Source organism: Aphelocoma coerulescens, chromosome 1A (genome assembly GCF_041296385.1).
Source record: "Aphelocoma coerulescens isolate FSJ_1873_10779 chromosome 1A, UR_Acoe_1.0, whole genome shotgun sequence".
NCBI classification, from domain to species: Eukaryota; Metazoa; Chordata; class Aves; order Passeriformes; family Corvidae; genus Aphelocoma; species Aphelocoma coerulescens.
Genome location: NC_091014.1, coordinates 61179268 through 61203444, shown reverse-complemented (window position 1 = coordinate 61203444; position 24177 = coordinate 61179268). Strand labels below are relative to the sequence as shown.

General features: G+C 41.4%; 1 long non-coding RNA gene across 1 annotated transcript; it reads right to left on the bottom strand.

Moving 5' to 3' along the window:
- Positions 1–5028: 5028 nt before the first annotated feature.
- LOC138104187 (uncharacterized) lies at positions 5029–21623 on the bottom strand. Its single transcript, XR_011147972.1, has 3 exons — positions 21426–21623; positions 5854–5995; positions 5029–5583 (listed from the first exon to the last, which is right to left on the bottom strand). It is a non-coding gene; the product is annotated as an uncharacterized lncRNA (long non-coding RNA).
- Positions 21624–24177: the final 2554 nt, after the last annotated feature.

Genomic DNA, 24177 nt, shown 5'->3' with positions numbered 1-24177 from the left:
AGTGGCTGTTACACTGCCAAAGCTTCATCTTTCTCGAGTGCTGAATATGAGCATCACCTTTGTAATGAATGGCCAGCCTAGAGATTAAAGGGAGACACTGGGAAGAAAATGAAATTTTAAAAAGATATTTCGAGATCCTAGTGCAATAGAAATGGTAATAGGTTTTAAGAAAATTAGTTTATGGAGAATGTTAAGAGAAACTAAACACAGGAGCTAGTAAACAATAATGCATATAATGAAAAGTAATGATGTTTCTCTGATGAATCAGTGTCAGTATTCAGAAAAAAGGCTTTCAAACAGGACTGTCCTGATGTGAGCCCTCTTGTGAGCTGCCTTTAAAGGATCTGCAAAGGTAAACGATTTTTTTTTTTAAGGCCTATTATCAGGTGGACTTGAATGTGGTATACAGGAAACCATAATTCCACCAGAATAATTTTGGGCTCCAAAAATCTGGAGGTTGAAAACTACTTAGGCAGAACATACGGAACCTGAAAGGGAAATGGAGTAAAACAGAACACTTCAACAATGAAAATTAGAGAAAAGGGTTCCACAAAAATGTTTGGCAGGATGTTTTGCATGTAATAAGCAGGGGTTAGAGAATCAAAAATGAGTTTTACAGGAAAACTGCAAAAAAATTAAGCATCAGGACATTTAGAAAATACAGTCAGCAATAACTAAGCAGCAAACTGATACTTGCATATAGAAAAACTACAGACTACAGCAAAGAATGTGAATTAATAACTGTTATACTGAATAATATCATTTCAGCCTGAAAGGGTTTTGCTTTCAGTGAGTGTTGCACATGGGTCTTGGTTCAGCTCCACAAATGTAAGCTGAGTCTTTTAATTGACAGCATTGCCCCCAGGCTCAAGATCCAGGACACTGCTATTCCACTCTATGCAGAGACTCAGAATACAAATAAAACATGGTTGAAAGGAGCACAGAAAGGATTATTATGCCTGTTTAAACTGCCGTGCACTTTCCTGTGACACAAGGAAGATCTGCCCAGTCAGAATACTTTGTCCAAACAACTTGTCGGCCATTTGGCCTAGATAAATCAGTGTCACTGTGTTCCTTACTGAACAGATGTAAACCTGAGAGGAGAAGGGAGAACATGGCTTATCTTGGATATACAGCAGAAGTACTCCAAGAACTGCAAGTACCTGGAGTGCTCCTTGGGGGCTGCCTGCTGGCCACAGTCCCTGGCTCTCCCTGCTTTGTAATGGCCACTCCCTCTCACCACATCTTCTCCCAGTCCCCATCAGCCCAGCTACAGCCTGGGGGCTCTGCCCCGCTGGCATCCCCCGGAGCAGAGCCCTGAGTGCTTGGAGGCTGTCAAACTGCCCACCCCCTGCTCCCCAGCACCCTGGGGAAGGTTGTCACACTGTGGCCAGGCTGTCAGCAATGACCCTCCTGAGGTGGGTAAAGCACCTGTGGGGATGACCAAGGGAGTTTTCTATCTGGAACACCTGGTCCCTCCACAGAGCAGAGGCTTTTTGCTCCAGCAGTGGTGCCCCAAGCCTCACACTGCTGCTTACACCCCCAGCCAGCTCTGTCCTTAATGCCAAAAGGAACAGGATGATGCCCTCTTTTCTTGGCAGTTCTACCCTGGCACTTTTTAAACCCTTTGGTTTGTTGTGTTTTTTCCAGACTCCCATGAATCAATTTCTCAGTCATCTTTAGTGTGTTTCTGGGAAGTGAAATGAGGTTATACATTATTCCTCCAGTCTCCTTCTTCCTTTTATTATGTCAAGTCACCACCAACATCTTTGGAGTGAGTGGATGTGCAGAGCTGCTCGGTTCCTGTGCTTCCTTGTACCACCACAGCATGGGCAAAAGCAGCTGGCAAAACCAGAATAATAGGTAGATCTCACACTTGAAATGTGATCTGACTATGAAATAAGAACCAGATTGCAGGTCATGATCCCATTTTGACTAGTTCTTCTCCTCAGAAGTGATTAGTGTGGGAGGAGAATGAATTTCTATATAACAATATGCCCTGTCTTGAAATTCAAAGCCTAGAGTCTGCAGCGCACCTATTAAATATTGCTTCAAAAAGCACTTATTTCTGCTAAAGTTGGCATTTGCCTTACATTCCTTATCGTGCATCAGTGATTAAAAACATTTACAGACAGTGACCACTGAAAGAGAAATTGAAATTTTTATGTGGAATCTAATTGTAATGCTGTGTTGATAATGTGAAGAAAATTTGATTAAGATACTAAAAAAAGCACATGATTTAGTGATTTTTTTTCAAGAGCTCTAAGCTAATATTTCAGCACTCAGCTTCTAAGCACACAATGAATGCAGAACACACAACACAAAGAAAATTACATTACATTTCTATTAAGTGAGTGTGGCATTTGGGAAAGGTGCCAGGTTTATGACTCTATCCTATAAACTTGGATTTTGTTAGGTTTTTATCAAAATACCTAATACGGAATGGGTGGTGTGTGTTCAGAACACTAAAACAATGGATTACAAAGAAGGCATCTGGATCAAAGCTACAATTATTTTCCTCAGCTAAGAGAGGAGTCAAAGTCCAGTTAGGAGATTAAAATCTTGAACTGGAGACTGACTTCAGTGGGAATTTTCCCACTCTCTTTTGGTATATTTTGAATTAAATGATTAGTCTATCACAATGCAGGGTACTACAAACTTAACTACTTAAAAATCCTCTCTACAACTTTTTTCAATAATTGCATTTATACTATAAATGCTGCTTCTTATAATAAACACATTATTCAACATACAGGCAATGATTGGAATAGCTAAAATAAGTACTGCATAAAGTTATTTAATGTAAATTCTGTATTGTGAAATTTAACCCTTTAAAGAATTCAAAACCCATAAAAATTCCTGACAGTATTTTCTTTGTGGTTTGTTTTGATGCAATATTTGGGGCTGTTTTTATTTGCCTTATGCTTTCTGAGCCAGATCAAGACTGGCTGGTACCTTGTTCCAGGTTTCCTTACAATCAAGAGCTTTATTCTTGCAAAACTGAAGAAAAAAAAATCACCATCAGATTATTGAATGAACTTTTGAGGTTCAGGAGAGATGGACTCTAACTAAGCCTGCAAATTAGAAAAACACAGTGAGCATGGAGCAGTTTCCAACCCTGACCTTACAGACCCCAAAACATGACTGAATTCCTAGAGGTCTCCTGAAGGGGAACGTGCTAAGGTTTTTTTTGGTGGAACACGTTTCTTTCAAAAGAAAGTCTTGTCAATGCAGATATGTAGAAAGGCTTTGTGTTGCACTTTAACAGTAGCTATCTGAATGTGTCTAGCTGGGAAACAGTAATACAAAGAATAAAAAAAACAATCCTGTAGTGCCAGAGCCTTTCCTGATACGTGCTACCATTTGGGAGGGGGGTAAAATTAATTGGGAGTTTCTGTGAGGTTGTCTTTTTATTCAAGAAGGAATAAAAAAAGCTAGGCTTTTTTTATTCCTTCTTGAATGATTAGGAGTTTTTGAAAGCACAGCAGATGGAGCTTGGCATGGGGAGTATATGAAGTGAGGATACAGCCACCTTTGGGTGCTGAATGCTATCCTTGCTCATGGCAGTTCCTGATACAACCAGGGGAAAAGGCAAGAGGAATGCTGCTATTTGCCTACCTTTGTTTGCCCAACTGGGCAGCAGAGGATCAAGGGAGAATAGGAGAAACAGTCAAATTCTTGCCAGCAGTGCACAAAATTGAGAAGAGAAATAACAGATGGTAATTCCTTTGATGCAAGGAACCCATCTGCTACTGCTTCCCATTACAAGCTCCTGGAGATACTGTGTGGAAAAGCTTCAGAAACAGGCTGTGAGAGGCAAATGTGAGTGTGGGTTGCATGGGAGAAGATGGAAGAGAGAGTAGCTCTGCTTGTGGAAGGGACATTACGAGAAGGGAGCTGTCCTTCTGCTCAGCTCTTGGTAAAAGAAATATCCTATCCCAAAATAGGCTTGTGAAAAGTTGAAGCAACTCAGTTATGTAGGACAACATGCAAAGCAGCTGCTCCCTGATGTCCCGCATGGAATACACCAGTGAAAATAGCTTGTGAAAACCCGGCTGCAAGGAAAGTCCACACAAAGCTCATACAATAGCTGTGGTACCAGGCTGCACAGTCCTGCAGAACATCTCACTTCTGCTACTGACATCATCTCTGATCACCTCTCACTCTTGCCTGCTTTGATGAGCAGAGGTAATATATCTTGATATTACATAACATTGATGCCTGACGACTACCATTTATTATTCCTTTTAAAATTAATAAGTTCATGAATCTTTCTGCTTTTCAGGCTGTCTGAAAATGCAGGCAGCTGCTATCATCACATTTATCTGTGGGATATGAATGGAACAATGTCTGCAAACACAGGGATGTCAACTTCCCTGTAAGAAAGATGGTAGTCTGGAGCATTCAGTACAACTGTGGAAAAGTAAATGTGGGCACCTGATCGCCTTCCTGCTTCTTCCTGACTGACAGCTGCTGTGCTGTCAGCTGCAGATCACTCAAAGCTGCCACTGACAGGCAACCAAAGAAATAGGAAACACCTTCCATAAGAAGTCACCACCATGGAGAAGACAATACAAGTGCCCAGCTAAAAGGGGAAAACCAAATCCTAACTCTCCTCTCCTCCTTACTTTTCCCTAAGAGTATTCTCTCTCCTTAATATTGTGAGAAAATGGCACCTGCTAAATTTTAAGGGATTTGGCAATTTACTGATAGATGCAGAGGGGAAGCTTGATTTGCAAATTCACCACAGACTCTCTCTGCAAGGGATCTGTCAGAGTAGAAACATGTTTTGAAAGTGAATTAGCAGGATGAGGGAATTGTTTTGAACATAGGAATGGTCAGGGCAGTCAAGTCTCTTGAATGACTTCCTTTGACACGAATGCATGGAAAGCTGCAGCAGACATGCACACGCATACACTTCAAGATTATCCAAAGAAAAGTGCAAGCAGAATACTTTTTTCATCATCTTTTACAAAAAGCAGTTGAGATGTGGTGTTCAGTAGATACAAAACAAGATTTGAACACCCACAGATACACATTTATTTATACACTTGTTTATAAATAATATTACAGGAGAATCATGACTTTGCCTTGATCAGGGGCTGAGTTACTGAGCGTCATGAGCTGTGCGTGACAGGATAATACAAGTACAGTGAGATGAGCCTTGGAATGGGCTGTGGATCAAAAAGCCACTGGAGAACAGTATCTAAAACTGCTGGGAAGGTGGTCTCATAGAGAGATTTGCTGGTGGCCTATGTTGACATCCAGCCAGAACTCCCTGAGCACCAAAGAGTATTAGAGGTTAGGGGGAGGCATTGCTCTGAAAACATCCAACATCTCATGGGAGCAGATTTGCCCATCGCCCACCACAGAGACAGATTGGGCAGAGCAATTTCACGTTCCTCCAGGACTAACTGTGCCAATTCACTGCACCTGGTGAAGATCCCAGTTAATTCTCATGTGTGAGCCCTATTTCTGCAGCTCTTCCCCACGCAGCCTGTCCCTTGCCTGGGGAGCTAAGTCAGTTGAGCTTGGCAGTAGCACATTGTCTGGTGTTTCTCTTCCACCTGTGATAGATGGGAACTAGAAAAATAGGGGGAGGAAAAGAGAAAGAGGGATGGAATCTTTGTCAATGTGGCAATAAGACAAAAATAAAATCAGAAAGTTTATGGAAAATGTGTGAGACTTCAGTGAGTGGCTGAGAATTGAGGGTAAATCAGAGACAGAACTGAGGGTGGTAGGGATTTGTCCTCAGAGATGGCGATCTGCCATCTGACCCTTGTCAGTAATGTCTGGGGATATGACTGCAGAGTGAAACGGGTCCTCCCTTCCTGCCCCTTCAGAAAACAGTACCTTGCTGCTGCCATACTCTTGGGAAATGGATGTCAGGAAAGGAGCTGCTTGGCATGACAAGCCAGCTGCCTGCTCCCCTGCACAGCTCTCTCTTCAGTCTGGGTCTGTGTGTGCTCCAGATTCTACTGTCTTGATAGAGGAGCTTGAACAAAAATATCAGGAGAAAACTTACTTGGGTGACTAAGCACTAAAAAAATGAAGTAAAAGACTTATTATAGCCAGCCTGATAGATGAAATGATGTTGAAAAATGATATTATATACGGGAAAGCTGTTGGCAGCCTAAGGGGAAAAGAAACCTCACTATTAAGCAATGTTTCTTTTCAATTATTGCTATTAATAAGCTGTGGTTGTAATGATTGGATACAACAAATGTAGGTAGAGGTTACATTAGCTGCTCTGAGACTCCTATTTTCCTTCTAACCAGTGATCTTGAAGTGAGCTTGAAGAGAAAAGCAAAATATATTACAGGTGACCAGAATTTCCTGGTGGATTACTTCCCTGGCCCTGTTCAATGCACAGCATCACAAGCTGCCAGGCTGGCTCAGGGCGCTGGGAGGATGGGGATGCTGGGATGCTGGGATCAGGCAATGCCTGAGGCACAGCTCCCCAGGCACCCTCCCACCTAAACTGACAGGCTGTCCCAATTCTGGGTTAGTTTGAGCATGGCTAAACCACTTCCTCTGACTGCAGTTAACCTCTACATGAATAAATGCTTCAATCTTTGGAGCATGAGGTACTGACTGTCAGGGTGAATTTTAAAAAAGCCTTTAAAGATAAAGGTCTCTGCAGTTTTTTGTTTCATTTTCTCCACGCAGATCTGATGTTTACAGTGAATGGCTCTGAATTAATGGTGTTTATTCCTTGAGTTAGGAATGAGATCTGAAGTAAATGAGTATGTCTGTAAACAATCCTTCATGTTAATGTTGCAGACCTGCCAATACATGTGAAAAATCACATTTACCTTCTGCACAGACTATTTCATCATCTTAACCACTAACCCAGCTCCACACTCACATGCAGGGACAGCAGAGCTGTGCAGTGCCTAGGGTGTTTGGTCTCTCAAGTGGCCAGGGCAGGTTTCTGTGCTACATTCCAGATGTGTTCCTGCACTTCCCACTGCATCACTTGCAGATATTTCCAAACAGCAGGGAGCAGCAGGCAGGGAGCAGCTCATGCCTACTGCAAGAATTATTTGCCATAGGCATGGATGCTTTACATTTCTGCTCTCTGTTCTTTCTCACAGGTTTATATGTCAGTAGTTCCCAAGAAGCTTCAATTGGTTCCCTGGGAGACAAAAACATCTTCTCTTTTGGTCTTTGAGCAGCTTTGTTTTTCTTAAATCCCCCTCTAACACCATGTAGCACTCTGTTCTCCATATTCCTCTTCTTTTTGTCCTCTCTCTGTTCCCCTTTATACTCTCTGCTTTCCTCAGGTTTCTCCTGCCACCCTAGCACTGATACTATTAAGCTGTACAACAAAAGCTACACTTCTTTACGTTATTTAATTTCATATTTATACTGCATAGAAGACAAGAAGTCCTGCAAAGCCATTAATAAAGTGAAAATTCATAGCATTTCTATATATAAACTGTAATCTAAATAATACTGTCATTGCTGCTGGGTTCAGCTGCTGTGTACTGACAGGGCACTGATAAAATATACATGTGATGTATCTCCATCCTTAAAAACACATATAAAAGAGCTATATACCAATGAGACCAATTATTTCTCACTCTGTATAATGAAGTGTGCCAAAGCCAGCCAGGACTCGTTGTGAACAAATCGATCCCATGTCTCAGGCTGTTCTAGTTGCAGCAGCAGAGGAGTTCTCAGACAGACCTCTCACTCCCAGCAGTTATTCTGCCATTCCTTGCAGCTTTCTAGCCTGGTCTTGAAAATTTTACTTATGGAGCCTCCATGCTCAGGGAACCTACCTGTGGTCTCTGCCTTCAGTTTGTAACTGAAGGAAAGGGTTTGCCTGACAGTTTGGAAGCAAAGTAAGTTGAGGGGAAAAAAAATGAATTCTTGTGTTTATTTTTGTTTCTTTCACTCTAGGCTGCTGAACAACTGGAAGCAAACAGAAGGGGAGGGAAAAAACCCTTCAAAGAGATGTGGTACATAAACCTCTATCACTTCTGGGTTTGGGTGTTTTATCCAGAAGGGCCCGTGCTTCAGAGAGACAGCCCTTAACTTGCTAGCCAGGAGCTACAGGAAGATCTGCCAGGACTGCTCAGCTAACAAAGCAGCAAGAGAAAAGCAGCACAGATGAATGCAAAGCAGTGCACACGGTGAAGTGACCTTAATTCCATGTTCCAAACAGCGAGTTCTCATGTCAGCTTTTGTCACCAGGCATTCTCCTACGTCACTACAGACAACGCTTTGGAACAGGAAGCTTTCCATGCCCCGACCAGCAAACAGACCAGGAAGGGAATATAAACTATCTTCTGGTACTCCATAAGGCTGTGGTGTACCCAGCTTTCTGAGAGGCTCTGGCCACTGCAAAAATGATGTTTTACGACTAGAAAGCATACAGGTTATGAGGGTCAGATTGGTGAGAAATAGGAAAAAAATCTCTGCTGTAGGGGAGAGCAAAAAGATTTGGTTTTCTCAGTTTGAGAAGAGATTAACTGAAGACACGACAGAGGTCTAGAAAAACATAAATGACATGGAGCAGGTAGAAAGGGGATGATTAGTCATTATTTTTCATGAGCCTAGAACCACAGGGCACTAAATGAAATCATTAAGCAGCAGGTCAAAGACAAATGAAAAAAAAGCACTGTGCATGTAGTCCCTAATTGCATTGCAGGACATAACATCCTGTTATTTTATAACTTCCTGATTTGTTTGGATGCCCAAAGTATAAATAAATTCTGAAAGCTACTGGATGGGTTCCTAGAGAAAAGGTCTGTCAAGGACAGTTAGACAACATTACATAGATACAATTTCTAGATGAGAAAGTTTCTAAACTAAAACTTGCTGGAAATTGGAGAAGTATCTTGGAAAAAATATGAATCCAAGATTGGTTTTATGACTTTTTTTTTTACTACCAGTGGCTGTAGTAGAAAGGTAATACATCAGATGGGGTATATGGATGTAGAACAGCATACAGTTTGTCTTCTGTTTCATCAGAATGGCTATTTACAAAAGCTATATTGTCAGAAATGGGAAATCAGAGTAATTGACATTGATTGTTTCCATGAGAACATCAAGCATGCAAAAACAACACTACTTTTCCCTTAAAGAAAATCTACATGTCTTGAATCATACAGAACATTTGAACTTTTGAAGTTGGAGGAGTGAAGATATGACAACAATAGAAATTTATACAAGTGAGGAAAAAAATAGAGAACACAATGAAGTGTGAACCTCCTGTGAGGTTGATACCTGCTCTCCAATGAAATTGTGAACTTTTCCGTTGTTTGCAGCTTTGTTTTCATGTGCAGGATTAAATTTTGCAAGGAGTAGGGCAAAATGAAGACATTTTCTTATCTGTCATTTTTCTCTCTAATTAGGGGTAGGAGGAAAAATTAGACTTCCCCCCCCCCCCCCCCCGAAAAAGCTGACTGAACTTAGAATTTGGTAGTCAAATCATATAAACTGAGGAAATGCACAGAAATAATAAGAAGAATGGAGTGTGGAGCACCCATGTACAACCACGTATTTTCTTCACATTGTTTCTAAAGGTGATGCCAAGGAATTTAAGACAGACTTAAATCAAAGTACTGCCTTAAGCATCAGCATTTAATTTACCTTCCAGCTCACATCCTAGCCAGTGCCAAAGATATATTAGGAATTTGATCAACAAGAGACCTGATTTCCATTTTGATAAGGAACTATAATTGCTAGGACCATCTTGGCAGATAGGTACTGCAAGAAATCACTATTACTAGAAGAGAAATTTGTTTCTCCAGCTAAAAAAATGAACTGGTTTTACTGGTTATAGAAGCACTGGTTACCTCAGTGCCTCTATAACAGATTTTGAGAAAAGACTTTTCAAATGATACATGCCCAGGAAAGATTATAATGTTCATCTCCATTCACAGGACAACTAGATTAATTATCTCAACCTAAAAATTACTTCAGATTATTCAGGTACATACTAGAGATTCTTTATATCCCCACTGAGTCTTGCAGCTTTAGAAGGTTTTTCTTTAAAGACTGTGATTATTTGTCATTTTTGTTATTACATATATTACTGAAATTTAAATCACATTACCATCTATGAAAGTCTAAGTAGTGTCTCAATGCAATGCCATGTCCAGTTAATTGGCCCAGATACAAAGGAAAGTTTTGCTTCCATTTAATGTCTGTATATTTTTAAATCCTTTCAGAGTCTAAAACATAGGCACAGGGGTAGGTATTTTATTTGGGTTGCTTTCAGCATATTTCAACTGAAATGTTTCAGCTTTTTTCCTTGGGGGGGGGGTGGGTCATTTATACCTTTTTTTTTAGAGGGAATCCTAAGAAATTCCATCTGCTTTTTTTCATGGGATTTTCTTGCCCCCAAAGACCCGTATCCCCGGTGTCTGTGTGCAGACAGAAGGGTGTATGTATATTCGAAAGACACGTTGGAAAAGGAAGAAGTTCTCCTAAAATAATTTTTTTCAGCTGCATATTTCTATACTCCTGTGATTTGCATTGTTATCAGACCTCACTCATGTCAGGAAAGCAGCAGGAATAGCTTTTATTTTCCAGCAGAAATTTCCATATGGGTCAGCCTTTTTGATGTTGTAATACTCTGCAGCACTGGAGAACAAACTCAGACAAATTATCATCAACACATGGAAGCTGGAGATAGATGACTGGAAGTTTTTTGGCCCCATTTTTCCTCTTATTCAGCCCAAACTACTTTATTTTTAGATTATGCTACTTTGTAACCCTTCCATAAATACTCCACTTTTCCCTTTGATTGCAAGTTCATAATTAATTTATATTAACACATTTAAATCCAGAACAGGCACTCATATAATGATTTGCAGATTTTAATAGTTCTTTGCCATCTCCTGTCTCTTCCTCTATTTATCTGCTACTCCCACTACTTTTTACCAGAATTAATAAACTTTAATCCAATTGGTAAAGCCCTGGGTAAGCTTCATGTGCAAAAGCTACAATGCTGAGCCTGAACTTCCATTTTCTTGTATCTTGTGCTAATAGGACTGGCTGTTCATGACTGCTGTGTCCTTCATAGCCATGGCTCTCAGTTCCTAAGCCAAATAAATGCTCTGTAGCCACCAATTTGATGTATTTCATTTACCTGACCTAGAAAGCAACTCCTGGCTCATCCATATCTTACCTGCAGCTTCTGCACAGCCCAAGGGTGCCCCAGGCTGGGTCTGGTTTTCTTGTCCATGGGGGATGTGATAGAGCAAGTTCCTCACAGAGCCTTCAGAGGAGTATCTAAACACCAGATTTACACTAAAAACTGATGAGGAGATTGTACAAAGCTAAAGCTTGCTAACAGCAAGGCCTGCAAGCAATTCCTTCCCTCAGCATTTTTCAATGTTCCACCCCTTCAATTCTCAACTTCCAGGCAGGGAGCTTCAGCTTTGTTCCACCCAGTTCCAGGCCAGGTCTTCCCCTTCTTACTCTCTCCAGAAACTGATCATCAAAGAACTCCTTTTTTAAAAAAATCCCCTGCCTTCTGTTACCAGATGGCTTTCCTCGATGGCATTTCCTCCATGCCTTGCCAGGTAATGCAAGGCTTGTCACATGCTCCTCAGATAGGAGACAAACTTATTCAGATTACTTTAACTAGATCTTTGTTTATTTGCTCTGCAGAAAATACTACGGTAACACCCAAAGATCTAAGGTTCCAGTTAAAAGTAATTCATTATGACCCTTCCTGCTTTTGCTGGTATGTACTTTTCATCAAGCACCATCAATGTGACAATTAATGCATTTCTGGCTTTTTTTGGCCCATTAGAGCAGCACAGTTACTGCATGCTAGTCTCCAAACCCAGATGCATTACTTTGTCATACCAACCTTACTTTGATTTTTCCAGCTCACATGAGGAAGTAGCTTTTGATAACTGGGTCAACAGGAGGACAATGTTTAATTACAGTTCAGAATAGTCTTGATCATGTGTTTCCTTCTTTCTGATGAAACCCAAATAAGATCAAAGACTACAGGTCTTATTTTCTGCCATATGGACCCTGTACTGAAGAGTTGATTAAAAGTCTTTTTGGCATTAAACAGTTGGCTCCTTTCCTGATATAAAAGCAACTTTTGCAGAATCTAAATTTTCCACTAAGAAAACTTTGTTTACAATTAGAATAATTGAAATATTATCTTCATTGTACTCAATGCAGAATATACTGAAGTTGAAGATTCTTCCAAGTTACCCAAAATGTTTCATTCTGAACCACTTCTACAATTAATTGCAACTGCTGGTTGCAGTGCCTTGCATGATGCAAATTAGTGTCAATCTCCATTCTTTCTTAATGTCTTGGTTTCCCTGACACAAGTCAGTGCATTCTTTATTTAAAAAACATGAATGGTTCATTGTGGGAGCCAGAGGACTTTCATAGCCTTATGGAAAATGTGTCTGACCAGAAAATTCTGCTTTATAGTGAGCATCAGCTTATTCAAAAGCAACATCCAAGATGCAATCACAATACTGGAAAAGCTGCATGTGACAAGTCACTCTGAAGTATTTTTTAAATCAAGAACTATTTTTCTGATAATATGACTTTGTCCTATGAAGTTATTAATGTGATTATTATACAGTGCAGCAACATTTATTGGTTATAGAACCAAGTCCTGTTATCAGTCACAACAAATTGACTCCAAGTGGGGCTACACTACCTTATTTAAAACCAAAATTTGGTCTGTGTTACTGTAGCTTCACGAGAAGTTAGAGCAGAATGTGTTCCCCTTGCTCAATGTCCAGCTGCTTTGTTTTGATGCAAATTTTTAGCACTTCCATAAGAAAATCTTGAAGGGATAGTACTTCATATTTGCATTTTAATTTAGGTCAAAACTAATACTGCATTATCAAGTTCTCTTGATCTCTTTTCACCCAGCTCTAGAAATTACCTCTTAGAGTCTCAAAGCTTGCCTATGAGTTCAGCTAGGAGGCTGACAATATTTCATATTTCCACCTGCATATTTGCCTTGGAGCCTTCACTGATGAGTAAAATCCTTTCCCTGAGATTTTTGGTAGCCATTGGTCTCCTCTTCATGAAAGCATTTTTATGGGACTCCTACGCTGTCTTCTAATGCTGCTTTTCTTACCCAGTCTGTGTCACTATTCTCTCTACTGTGGCTTACAAATGAAGTAATTTTCATAAATAGCAATCCAGTTTTTTATTTCAGCACCAAGGGACTGAAGCACATGGTTTTACTAACCAAACCTCAACATACTTCTAAAAAACCAAACGAACAAAAACACAAACAAACAGGAAAACACACACACACACACAAAAAAAACCCCAATACAAAGTGACTAAAAGTTGTATAGGGATCTGGTGTATATTTAATACAAATCGTTTTCTCTGAGAAGAAGATGCAAAATGAGATATTTCTTTGAAAAACAGGATTTTTCTGGATCTTATTTAACTCTTTGTTCTGCTGGCAAATTACAAATTGTTTTGGCAGCATTGTGCACTCAAGTATTTGTAAGTTTATACTGCACCACAGTGCAAGGCATTTTTTTGCCCAAGTACCCAAATTAAGCATTTGCACATTCAGGAAGTACTTACCATGGTAATTCTTAATCCATAAGTACCAAGAGATTTTGCATCATGGAATTTTCTTTTGTTGAAGGGTCAGATTCTGTCCCTGCCTACAAACCACTGAGATGTGTGTGAAACCAAGCCTCAGCCCAGCTGTGACTGATGCACTGAAAAATTAAAGCAGATAAATTTGATTATCAAGGTGATGAGATGTTTGTCTGACCCCTGGGCAGGTGAGCTTTTACCCTTGACCCTAGGAACGGGCTACCCAAGAAAGTGGCTGGGTCACCATCCCTGGAGGTATTTAAAAGATGTGTAGATGTGATACCTGGGGACATGGTTTTGTGGTGGGCTGGCAGTGGTGGGTTAATGGTTGGAATCCATGATCTTAAGGGTCTTTTCCAACCTAAATGATTCCATGATTCCATGACTGCAGATCTCCCATGTACAAACCACCCTCAGCTCTGTGCCCAGCACAGTTTTAAATGTCTCCCTCGTGACATCCCTCAGTTTCTGCCTCACCAAGGTAAGACCAGGCTAGCTGAGAGAAGACAAATGTTTTTCCTGAAGTATCCATCATAACCTCGTCCTCTCCAATGATGTCTTTCATCATCACTTCAACTACAATTTCTTGTAAAGTGTCTTTTGCTACTTCATAGTTTTTCATGGCAGTTAAGGAGACTCACATGCATTAGCAGTGGCTTTCCTGGGGCCTGACACCTTCCCTGTGCACTCCACTGGCAAAATGAATTTGCAGCATAGGCATTTGCAGACATCTCACTGGGAAATTAGGAAAGAGGGAGCCAGCCATGTGACAAACCCATCAGAGAAGCTGCCACAGTCACAGGCTCTCTATTACCCCTTCCAGAAGGAAGCACTGCCACTCCAGAGGATTGTTTTTGGCTTTGTTGGGCTAGCGTCAGAAGCTCCCCGCCCTTCTGAGTTTCAGAGTTGCAGAAGCAAATCCCAAACATTTGACAATTTATAAAAACAAGGTTACTTTGTTTTCCATCCTAATTTTTCATTGCCTTGGCTGCTCTGCTGGCAGGCAATTTCATGAAGATACGGTCTGATAAACTGACTTTGAACACTGAATCAATTGTGTGATTTAAAGTAAGAGCCCAAACTCAGCCAGCAAGTCATAAAGCAAAAAATTCATTAGAAAGGGAGCTGCAGTAAGCCGCTCTAATAAGGGGCATCCTAATAGTTTTATGTTCAAAGCAGCCTTTAATGATAAATAATACTGTGTTTGAGAAGTAAAGAGACTGAAATAATTGTTTATGAAATTGCAATATACGGTTAATTTAGAAGAAAAGGAAGATTCACAGATATGCTGCTTTTTAAATCCTTTTCCACAGAGCTGCCTGATACAAAGGCCATGAAAGACTGGTTGTTATTAAGTGAGATCACTCATGGCATTTCTTTTCCTCTTTCTAGCCACAGAAAAGGCAGTAAGGAAAATTAGACTGACAAATCTTCCCCTAGATGGAAAGAAAAAGCAGAGCAAAAGAAAATCCATCTGTTCTCTCTTGTGGAATTTCATGTTATCCCATATAAGGGCAAGTTTATGCAGCATATGCATCAAAAATCCCAAAACCCTGGGTGTTATAAAATCACCAGTACAACTGCCAAGTGCCAGTTTCAAGGCATCTGTATGAGGCTAAGACAAAAGTCAGGGCACTTTGAGATTCCAGTGCATGCTGCACTAGAATAAATGGCCCAACAGATTACTATTTCCTGTCTCTAGAATTAAGGCATCTTTTTGAATAGGGGAGAGACATAGCAGAAGGGAAGGGCTGGTCAGCTTAACCTCACTGCCAGCAATGGGATGGTTTTGTGCCCTCTGACCAGTGCATCCCACAACATTCCTACCCCAGGGAGGCCACCACACAAAGACCAGGAGTCTCAGAGCCCCATCCACCCTGACCTTTAACGTTTCCAAGGATGGGGCATTCACCACCTCTTTGGGCAACGTATGCAATGTCTCACCACTCTTATCATTTCCTTTTATCTAGTCTGAGCCTACCCTCTTCTAGTTTAGAGCCATTACCCCTTGTCCTGTCACAACAGGCTCTGCTAAAATGTCTGTCCCCCTCCATGCCTGGTTGCAAGGCACAGCAAGAGAGATGGCAAGTGTCCCTCCATCCTTCGGACCACTTTCCATTAACCACTCCCCAAATCCAAGTCCCCAGACCTCTAGGCTTTGGAAAAAACAGCCAGTGCCAGAGAAATGATGATCAATCCTTCACGCCAGTGTTACCTTAGTGTTAGTACTGACCAAGACAACTTTCTCTCCACGGATAGGGGTGAAGCCCCTGGGCAGGAGCAGAGGCACACTGCAAACTTTGTTTTTCTAGCAGCGAGACAATGGCAACAGGCCCGTAAGGAACAGACAGATGTTGCTGTCACGCTGAATGCAGTCTCCACACCGTCATCTAGTGGATTTAGTGGTGATAGCCGGAGCTCAGTTTAATACTACACTGTAATTTCACTGAACGTAACTGCAGCTTAAACATCTTTTTTTTTTTTTTTTTTTTCCCTGTACAGTTTCTGCCTTTTCTCGCCCAGTTCTCTTGGGATTTCTCCTTTCTGAATCCCCTTTTTACAATAATCGCATTCTCTTCATTTGAAACCGTTTATACAACAACGACTTTTTCTTTGGGTTCCTGTAATTCCCGGGCAGGCTAGTTCCCCACTGCTAGCCAGTGACTGCAGAATGTGTTTTCCTTTCTTTTAGGAGATTCTATCTTTTCCTTAGATTAAGGTAGAAATAAGTTTCACGTGCATGCAGGACAGAATAAATCCCCTGAGAGATTTATTATGAGTGATGTAGGTGCCCTCTGATACCCCTCAGGCTTCAAAGACAGCTCTACAGGCTGAAGACACTGGGTGTCTGTATCTACACCGTGCCTCTGCCTCTCCAGGCTCCAGCCCCACAGTTTGCAGGCTCCTTTTCTGAGAAAGTGCCAGATAAATTCAAGTACTCCAAACACAAGCAAATTATGACACGCAATTATGCCAGTTATGCTTGCCTAAACCTAACAAGTACAGAACTACGATAAACCTAGCAGTGTGCAGGTATGATAAATATTAGCAAAGTGCAGTTATGAGCATGACAATCACCCCCAAAATCCTGAGTTCTCCCACTTCAAGAGAGTCTGCATGATGCAGCTGTTGGGTCCATGCTCATGAGGAGTGTCCCACCTCATGTGTCAAGGTGGCCTGGAGATGTTTGTAGCTGTGGATTCCCATGATTTACCAAAATATGGGTGTGGATCTAATATCGACACCCAACTGAGACAGACAAAGACTCTCTTAACAGTTTAGAATTAAAAAGTGTATGTTTATTCCAGCGCTGGGCAGCTGCATGGGATAGCTCCCTAATACGCAGTGCAAAGTTACAAGCCAATACAGAGTCTATTTATCTACAAAAGTGATGAATATCCAAAACACAAATGCATATTTATAACATTGATACCTCCCATTCTCTGCTTCGTATGGTAATTAGCTTAAAAGTCATTAAGCATGCATGGTATGTTCTCTGAATTGGGTCAGTGGTCTCCTTATTTGGGGAGGGGTCCTGGAAGATGAAGTAAAACTATTCTCCCTTGCTCTGACCTTTCTACCTTTCTGGGTTTTGACAATACAGATTACTCTTGGTAAACTTCCAGTTCCTCTCTTCATGAATAGGTTCTCAGATGGAGGAAATTAGTAATTGTCTACACTTTTTTAGATCTATTTATCAGTGTTTCTGTTTTTCATTATAAGCACAGCTAAACAAATATAAGAGTGACAAGCAATCAGTTACTTACATCTTAAAAACTCATTTCAGGTCCTAATGATTAACTTTTAATTGATTCCAGCTGGGCTTACTTATTCATCTATTTTAACTAATTTCAACAAAGCTAACCTTTAACTAAAATCTTAATATTTCTTTTAAAATCCATGTTTCACCCAGACAGTGGGATTTTCAATGCTGATGCTATTTTGATAAGCCTACCTCTTGATATTTGATTTTCCTTTTCATCCTCTCAGCTGCAGTGACCTGTGACCCTCTGTACTACCTCATTTATGGAGCCAGACTGCTCCTCATTCCTGGGAGTCAGCTCTGAGTGTGTCCCAGAGGTAGCCCATCACTCCATCCACATCCCACAGCTGCCTTCCTGAGGAGTCAGCTCCCCAGGCTCACACAGGGACAACTGATCACTTCTTCCTCACTCTGCAGCTGGTTCAAGAACTGTGATTTTGCAACATCAACCCTATGGTCTACCACATGTTAAATCAGCAATTAGCTAAATATATTATCTCCAGGTCAGCAATTCTCTTACTGCTTTGCAGTTATAGTAAGTCTGTGATTTGGCCAGTCTCTGTCATATAGAAGAAATGCTAAATATGTTTGTGCTGCTTTGGCAATTTTGACACTGTCCCATCTCAGCTCAGTGGTCCCTTTTCTGTAGCAGGGGTCTGTGACCCTCCACTACCTGCAGCTTCTCTTACAAAAACAGAGAGAGGAAGGAAAATGACTTGTCAGAAGTAGTAAACAAAGAATATGAGGCCACTGACGTGCAGCAGAAGGGAGAAATTCATACTCATAGCTGACTCCTAAATAAAAGCTGGGACTGAAGAAACCTCCTTTAGAGAGACCTGGGTTGGCTTCTTCAGCAATTAATTTACAAGAATTTAGATCGACTCTAATGATGATAAGCAATTGAAGGATAGGACACAAAAAGGACAAAGAATTAGGAGCTAAGAACAACTGCTGGAAGTCAAGTCTGTGTTAGACCTTACTAGCAGGCAGCCACTCCCTTGGAGATGATAGCTAATCCACCCTGTCACCAAGCTTTTAACAGAAACCTGTCCCTGCTGAAAGGGCCACTGGAGTAACAGAAGGCAGGACAGGAGAACAGTTATTTCAGAACAGAGTTCTCCTCCTGTATCTTATCACAAATACACAGACCAAGTCTCCCAAGTAAGGCATGTAGATATACTTGCTTTGATACTTGTGCTTAAGCTCATTTTTGGGGGGAAGCAGCATGACACCCTGGTCTGCATTCACCACTGAGAGCTCTCCAAATAGGTTTGAGCTCTTTTACCCCCACGCCAGGCAGAGCATCCTGCTACAGGCAGAACAGACTTTTCTGAGGGAATTTAACTTAATTTCCAGTTAATAAAAACATTTGAGTAGTGATTTGGATTTTTCTTTCAAAAAAAAGAAACAAACATTTGTGCACAGGTAAAACCCTTTTCCTCCCCCATTCCAGGCCCAGCTTCACTCCATCACCCCAGGCACCTCTTCTCCCCCTCTTGCAATCATTGCAGGGTGCAATACACTCAGTTCTTTCATTGAGGCAATGGCAGAGCAGGGGCAGAGCAGGGCCATGAAAAGACAACAGGGATTTCTTCTGCTGGAATCCCAGGAAGACCTTTGACCAGCTCCATACAGGAAACAGCACTTGCAGCTACAGCATCCATGTCTAGCCCTCATTAACTATGCATTTGAACCTTCTCCTGTTCCCAACACACAGAACAATGGAGTAAGTGAGGCTCTCATCAAAACACTGTGGAACAACTCTGCAGTTTCTTGTCTCCCTTGCCACAAAGCCTCCCAGGAGTCCAGAAAAGCTGAAAGCCCCTTGCACTAACCCAGCAGAGTGCCTCCCACCAGGCAGCAGTGGGGCTTCTCATCTTACTGGCACACTTTCTAATCCCTGAGAAACTTCCTTACACTGTGTATGGAAACTTATCATCACAGTGCTAAATGAATACAAGTCCACAAAACCAGCAAAGTTTACAGAGCCATTAAACCCTTAGAACTTACCATATTTATTGTACAGTCACCTCCAAATATTAAGCTTGACAATTTTGTCCTTTATTCGAACTCTCCTTCCCATACTCTTTCTATAACAAATATCATCTTTTTGTCATAACAACACTTCTAAATGTAAGGTTTAGGGACTCATGCATGTTTAAGTCTTGTCTGTAGCTGCTTAAGGTCTTATCAGGGGAGAAGTTTGTGTTGGATGTACTTGTATATCAGAACAGGTTCAACCATAGTTAGCTGCATGAGATGTAGAGCAGAAATGCTGAGAAGCAGCATCAGGCTTCCCTATGGAAAGCTTTTCATGTTGGCTCCTGTGGCTGCCCATTTATATTGCAGTTGCTGGAGATGCCCACAGGTGAAACAGGCAGTGCTAGAGACAGTTGTATCTGTTCTGTATCTGTCTGTCAAGCCAGCACGACCACAATAAGGTGTGATGTTTACATGTGACATTTATGCACATATCCACAGTGCTCATTCTGTGGAGCAGATGGTCTCCAGGCTTTTCCCTGTAGGTACTCCTTGCAGCCCTAACACTGTTCCTTACAGATATTTTCCTTCCAGCAGCTGTCTGAATGGATAGTGGCCAATTTATGAGCCACAGCAATTTATCAGAGAGATTCCAATATTGGTAAAAATTGCTATGATGTGACTACACTGGAGAGTGGAACTGCACAGGGCAGTTTAAAATGACAGCAACCAGCTGAAAATGGCATAATTGAACCCAATGAGCCTGTTGAACCCACATTATGTTAAAGGACATCTGTTAATGGGGCTTGACAAATTACAAGTCTATGACAACCCCGACACATCTCAAGGATAACTACCACTGAACTAATTCTTCCATGTTGGTAAGATCAGACAATTTTCCCTTTGTCAATATGCCTCAGAAAGTCAGCTGTGGTAATGAACAGAAAAAACCTGCTTTCTCTTTTTCTACTTGTGTGATTTTTGCTTTCGTCTTTTTCTGAGTACATTGATATTTGTTCATACTTGGAAAGAGATAGTCTTTGCAGTTTTACTGACACAGGGATTCCTAATGTCTTTTCTCCTGCACAAAGAACATTAATCTCTTATGTTATGTTTATTGACAGTTTTGCAGGTTTTTCCTGTAAAGCACACAGCCAGATCCAGTTAGGATTCTGCAGGTAAAGAATGCTTTATCAGCTGATCAGCTGATGTGCTGGTCCTGCTGGTTTGTATTAGGTAAACTTCCATCCACCTACAGAATATGTCTATGCCCATCAAATATTTATGACATTTTTTTGTTCTAATTAAATATCCCAGACCATTAATTTGCATGGTGGGCCAGAATCTATTTCCGATGTCTAAAATGAGCATTCTTTTTTCTTGTTACTTGCAGAAAGATTGCATGGACAGGTAGAGTATCTTAGTCTTCATTCTTATCCCTTGTATTTATAGCCTGTTATTTCCAATCCATATTGTTTTGTTGGTTCCTTGAAGCCCTTCTGAGAGAACACTATGAATTAAACATCTTTCAGGTTTGTATTTGTACTGTTCTTTCTAATTTTGAGCATGAGCAATCACCTTTCTATGCAAAACTTAATTTTGGTTCAAAGGTGAATCCTGCAATTCTCTTTGCCTAGGCTGCTTCTATTGCTTCTGACAACACTGCAGCTTGTCTCTGCAGTGCCTGAGATTTGGGACAGACTCTGTGCTTTTAAAGCACAAGAAAAACAGTGGGTTTTTTTAACCTATGTAATTAAATCATTAAAGAACCAGATGCGTTTCTAAATGCCTCCTCACAGAGGTGTCTGCATGCAGCTGGATCCAATCCTAGCCCCAGACTGAGACAATAGTTTATGTCTAAAGAATTATACAGGTGTAATTGAACCCTTATACAACTTTCTTCCTCAGGATTAGAAATGGCAAACCAAATATATTTATAATAATAAATCACTTACATAAATTATTATAATGATTAGACTAAAATATTGTAATCAAAATTGTTTAGTATACAGTAAAGTGTAAACTACTAGCATTGCAGAACATTAGTTTTGAAGTAATTATATTACAGCTAGCAAAAAACAATTATTAAGTAGAGATTGCTGCTACTTACCAATAGGTGTGCTCAGTGTTAGCCTTGAGGAGTAACCTTGAGGGGTGCCAACACTCAAGGTAGGAATCTCCACACACCAAAAAGAACTAACTGTATTAGAAAAACCTACCCTTAAAAAGTGGAACTGTGCCTTTATAAATAAAGGTCAGGTGTGTCAGGGCCAGCTATGTCAGCTCAGAGGCTTTAGGTAAGCTATCAGTAATGTCACTTGTTAGTTCCTTTATGAGGTATTTTATCAGGTCTGCCACATCTTCACCTGTGGCAGTTTCTATCCAGAGACATTATTCTTCCTCAGGATGTTTAACTTTGGGGTTGATGAGTCAGGCTGTTTTCAACCTTCTTGGAGAAGCACTCACCACTGATAGCTCTGCAAACAGGGTATTGCTCAAGCTGTCTTAGCTCCACTCTAGCCAGAGCATCCTGCTACAGGTACAAGTCAGCATCTCTTGAGTCTACCTAGGAACCACACGTCATTTGTGGGCTAACATGAGGGCTGAGGTGGCCTTGCCTTTACCAGTGCTGGGGGAAGGAAGGACTCAGTTCTTCCTTTATCAAATCAGCCATCAGTGTTATCTTCTATGGTTTTTGCTGGTATTGACCAACAGAGTCCAAAGTTACTGGGTGAGAGCACAGTTATGGTCCTAAAAGTGGGGTTCATCATCAGTAAGCAACTGATAAGGCAGGCCCTGTTCCACAACCCCCTTCTCATCCTCTGTAACTCTCTGGGGAATTGTTAACTATTTCTGACCCTTTAGATATCACAGTGCCAGACTAATTTCTTCCTGAAAAAATACCTAATGTGATGTAAGGGAAAGACTTTGGGACTATTAACATAGCAAGTATTTTTTTACTCATCAGCTGTATCTCCATATTTTGGTCTGAGGACCATTTCTATGTTGCTTTACTGTGGGATTATTTTGTTGCACAGTTTATTGCTTCTAAACTTCAGTTGTAGACTACTGAACAAGTGTTGCATGGCAGAGGGACTTATTTATTTTGCAGGAGAATGCTACTTAGGACTTTTTTAATAGCACTGATGATCGCAGGAAAGAGGATAGTCCTCTAGGGATCCAAGAAGCAACACTCATCAGTTATCACTGCACCATGACAAGGACAGGGAGTGATGTGAACTAATCTGTACTGCAAAATATGTGCATGGAGTCATAGAAAGCAACATTACAGAAAAGAGGCACATTGGCAAAGTTCACTATTGCACTGTATGAATATCTTTATGCCCCAATTACCCCAAAGGTAGAAATCTTTCTCTTCCTACCACTCCTTAAGTGGAAACACTGCGGTGAATTTTACCTTTAACACTAAAGACTGCAAGGCCTGCATTCATTTGAACTTCAACAAACAGCAGTTTTCATCATCACAGCCTTAATGAGAAGAAGGTGTCCCCCCTCACCAAGTCTCAGCACTGGGACTGAGGTGCTGGCAGAGAGCCCAGGAAAAGACTGAGATCCTTGCTGGGATGAAACCAGGCTGAGGCCTGCAGGCAGCAGAAGACAAGTCAGAGCTCAGGAAGATGAGAAAAATATTTTAAAAAAGAAGGTGGCAATGGCAACCTTGCACATTAAACAAGAAGCTGCAGGGGGAAAAAAAGTGAGGAAAAAGGCAAGGTTTTCAAAAGGTAGGGCCAAATATTTAGGTCTAGAATGGCAGAGAGACAAGGACTGAGACAGGGAGGCAAGTGTAGCCACTAAGGCCAGGTTTAAAGGAAGATTAAGCTTGAAGGATCAGGTTTCTAGAAAAAAGGCTGATTTGCAGATTAGAGCTCACCTGTCTGCCACCAAGAAAATCACTCTTGATTGGAAAGCAGAGCACACACCTTTCTAGCACTCATGTTAATGCCTCATCAACTCAGCAATAGGAAAAAGAATTATTAAGAAAACCTGGGAAGGAAAGTTCATACCAAATGTGGTGGTAACTTGCTTCCAAGCCTAGTACTTGGTAATGCATGTTTTCCTCAATGGTTTGTTTGTTTTTTCCTGGTGCCTAGCTCTATTCTTGGTTTACAAGGACCAGATCACTGCATGACTGGACACATGGTGTCAGAGACTGAAATATTATATTTTATGACTTAAACATTTTCTTAAAGCACTTTTAAAACTGTATTATAAAAGCTGAAGAGAAGACTACCACACCCTGAATGGGGCCCTGAGTGAGGCCTGACACTGCTCGCTGACGAAGCTAAGATAAAGTAGCAACTCAGGGCTGGGGACATTCACTGAGCACAGGCTTAACACCTCCAAGATGAGGACCACAGCCCCAGGGCTATCAGCTGCCAGGCTCGAACAGACCCTCGAACCAAGGGGTGGAGGGAGGAGAGGCTCTGGGTATCTGGGAAAAGCCCCTGGTCAGAGCTGCAGTGACTGCCCATCCTCCAGCTGTGCAGCTGAGGGGTGCTCACCGGGAGGGTGAAGCTTATCCACAGCAGAAGGGGGTGACATGGCCCATCAAAGGGGCCCCTCTCAAAGGGGTCCCCAGACCCTGCACCAGAGATGATGCAACAGACCCTCAGTGTTGCAAGGGACAGTGTGTCAAGCTGACCCCTGCAAGATGCACGTGGGTGTTCCCACCTGGCCTACAGTGTGTATTAATCCATGGAATTCTGCACTCTCTGGTGTGTGGTGTGGTGGTGTGTGGTGTGGTGGCGTGGCATGGCACCATGTAGCGGTGTGGCCACAGCGGCAACGGGGACCCTCAGCACCAGCAGAGCGGATGGAGGGAGCAACGAGACATTGTTGGG